Source organism: Octopus bimaculoides, chromosome 17, assembly GCF_001194135.2.
Source record: "Octopus bimaculoides isolate UCB-OBI-ISO-001 chromosome 17, ASM119413v2, whole genome shotgun sequence".
In the NCBI taxonomy this organism is placed as follows: domain Eukaryota; kingdom Metazoa; phylum Mollusca; class Cephalopoda; order Octopoda; family Octopodidae; genus Octopus; species Octopus bimaculoides.
The window spans coordinates 48,760,989-48,764,333 of NC_068997.1; the positions used below are offsets into that span (position 1 = coordinate 48,760,989).

The 3,345-nt window shown below is 36.1% G+C and overlaps 1 protein-coding gene across 1 annotated transcript in view; it reads right to left on the reverse strand.

The window, feature by feature from the left end:
- Positions 1-1,667, reverse strand: part of LOC106868211 (uncharacterized) — an 11,218-nt gene extending 9,551 nt beyond the window's left edge. Inside the window, exon 1 of the mRNA XM_014913373.2 lies at positions 1,495-1,667. The gene's annotated coding sequence lies outside the window, so the exon portion shown is untranslated. The remainder of the gene's footprint in view (positions 1-1,494) is intronic.
- Positions 1,668-3,345: the final 1,678 nt, after the last annotated feature.

Consider the following 3,345-nt stretch of genomic DNA (forward strand, 5'->3'; position numbering starts at 1 on the left):
GACAAGGAGAAAAACACGGAGAAAAAAAAATATATATATATATATATGTATGTATGTATGTATGTGTGTGTATATGTTTGTGTGTCTGTGTTTGGTCCCCCCAACCCAACATCGCTTGACAACAGATGGTGGTGTGTTTACGTCCCCGTAACTTAGCGGTTCGGCAAAAGAGATCGATAGAATAAGTACTAGGCTTACAAAGAATAAGTCCTGGGGTCGATTTGCTCGACTAAAGGCGGTGCTCCAGCATGGCTGCAGTCAAATGACTGAAACAAGTAAAAGAATAAATGAATAATGAACCTTTTATTTTGTTGTTTTTACATGAACTGCTACTCCATTCTCTCCCCAATTTTTACATGAATCGCCACCCCATCATCACCCCACTTTTCTTCGACGCCCTCTTGGGGGGTGGGGGGTAATACTGCCCACTTTGAGAATCACTCGTTTGAAATATGGTTGGTCGATATTTTATACACGTTTTACTTTTCTTTCGTAAATAAGTTACTTGCTTGTTTATGAAAATTAGTTGAAATATATTGTGCTGAAATATCTTACACTCGATATAATTGCAATTCGATATGTGGGCGTTATTTTTGTAATCTATAACATTCTTACGTTTGATATTGGTAATTTAACCCATTACCTATCAGTGATCTCATATGAGATAACTTTAAAGTTACAAATTTCGTAATTATCTGTCAATATTTACACATATCTAACCTTTTTGCTATATCTACTAGGTATATTTCTCTGACATTCAAATGAGGTTTGCTAATTTTTCACCCAATATCTTGCTTATTTCTATTTAAAATGTTATTTTGAAATGTTATTTTGATCATTCCAGCGTGTTTTTACGGCTGCTTTATGCTAGAAATCAAAGTTTCATAAAAAAGATTTCAGTTAAGAGAATTATGGGAGGTAATGGGTTAACCCGCCAGAAGTAACAGCCAATATCTCTCTCAAATTCTAGCTTAGGGTTTTATAGGGAAAAACACATTCGACAAAGTAGTGCCTCATTTGTTGTGTTTTATGTTCTAGATGTAACGGCTGAAATCTCTCTCGAATCACACTGTCGACTTGAAAATGAGAAACGTATTGGATAAAGTAGTCGTACATGCACTATGACTCAAAAAATAAAAACAATACAGGTTAGTAACGGCTAAAGGAGATTTATTCGTAGGTATATTCAATGAGAGTAGACGTGGGCATCAACAACAAAACAATGATCACCACCACTACTACTATCATCATCACAACAACAACAACAAAAGCAACAAAAACAACAACAACAATAAAAGCAGTTAGTAATAGTTCAGGCCACTTAACTGTATCCAGGAGTATAATTCAGGTGGACTTTACCAAATTAAGCTGCCGGAAAATGGCAGCGGTGCGGAGGGATATTAACAATAGAAGAGGAAAAATATCCATCAGGATTCGACGAACAAACACTCACATAAATTAAACAAAGCGAAGTAAAAGCATAAATCAACTCACTTCTATTTTCAATCTTGATACTGTCGTTTGTAGTGTCGTCTGTAAGCGATGTCTTTCTCCAATGGCTTTCTTTATATACATACATACATACATACATACATGCATGCATACATACATATATATATATACATATATATATGTATATATTCGTTTTAAAGACAAAATTTGGTGAATTGTTGACGGGGATATACAGATTTGAATGTTATTTTAATTGGACGATTTCCTCTTAAGCTCCTTATGTTCATAAGTATGTACGTGTAAGTGCACATATACATATATGCATAAATATATATGAGTGGTTGTGTGATAAGAAATTTGCTTTCCAACCACATGGTACCAAGTTCAGGCCCACCGCGTGGTACCTGAGGCAAGTGTCTTCTACTATAGCCTCGAGCTGACCAAGGCCCTGTGTGGGGATTAGGACGATGTTACTGTTGTTTTTAGCCCCAGCAAGACATTTACTCTAGCTGGCTAAAGACACACTGACTGTGTCTGATTAGTATTTGCGAGGGGAGGTCATCGCTCCCATCTCTAGCCTTACGTGATACCCACAGACCCGGGTTTCTGGCTAGTTGCCCGTCTTCAGCATGTGATGATCACCAGCTGGTGATTAAAACTCATTCCACTTGCAAAATACTCTATGCTCTTTCCAGTGACAAACTATCCCTGAAATGCATACATATTAGTCAGTAGGATAAGTGCACGTAATCCCATGCTATCGTAATGCAACAGTATTACAAAAACCTTAGAGAACCTTTAGTAAATTAGAAGTTAGAAGTACACCAAGAGCAGATGAAAGAAGTTAAGGCGCAATGGCCCATTGGTTAGTGCAACAGACTTGCTGTCGTAGGATCACGGTTTCGATTCCCAGACCAGAGGGTTGTGAGTGTTTATCAAAATTCCACAAGGCTCCGGCAGGGGATGGTGGCGAACCCTGCTGTACTCTTTCCACCACAACTTTCTCTCAATCTTTTTTCCTGTTTCTATTGTGCCTGTAATTCAAAGGGTCAGCCTTGTCACACTGTGTCACGCTGAATCTCCCTGAGAACTACGTTAAGGGTACACGTGTCTGTGGAGTGCTCAGCCACTTGCACGTTAATTTCACGAGCAGGCTGTTCCGTTGATCGGATCAACTGGAACCCTCGACGTCGTAACCGACGGAGTGCCAACCAATATGCATATATATATATATATATATATATATATATATATATATATATATATATATATATATATATATATATATATATCATAAGGTTTTTAAACTTTTAAATTTTCATATTCAAAAGAGACAGAGACTTCAAATTCGATATATCGATTTATTCACCACTCTATGTTAACATTTCTGTGCCAAACTTATCCAGTGACTCGTCCATTGGATTTAGACATTTGGCACTTCTTCAGGAGTGGTTACCTTTCGAACAAAACACGAAAAAACACATACAATAACTATTATTAGGTCTTTAGGACATCGTTAGCTTTCGTCTTTGTTATTGTAGCTTTCGTCTTTGTTATTATAGGGGAGATAACTCCTTAATTTTCTATTTTTATTGCTCTCCTGTGGATTTCCACTAGATTAATTAATTATTTTGTTTATTTCTCTTTACTATACTATATTACTCGTATACATATGCATACATACACTTTACCCGTATACCTATCCATATATACATACACACACATACATATGTATACACATATACGTACACACACACATACACATACATATATATATATATATATACACATATACACACACATATACATACATACATACATACACACATACTTACAAATACAACACACATACATATATACATACACATACATATATATACACACATATATATA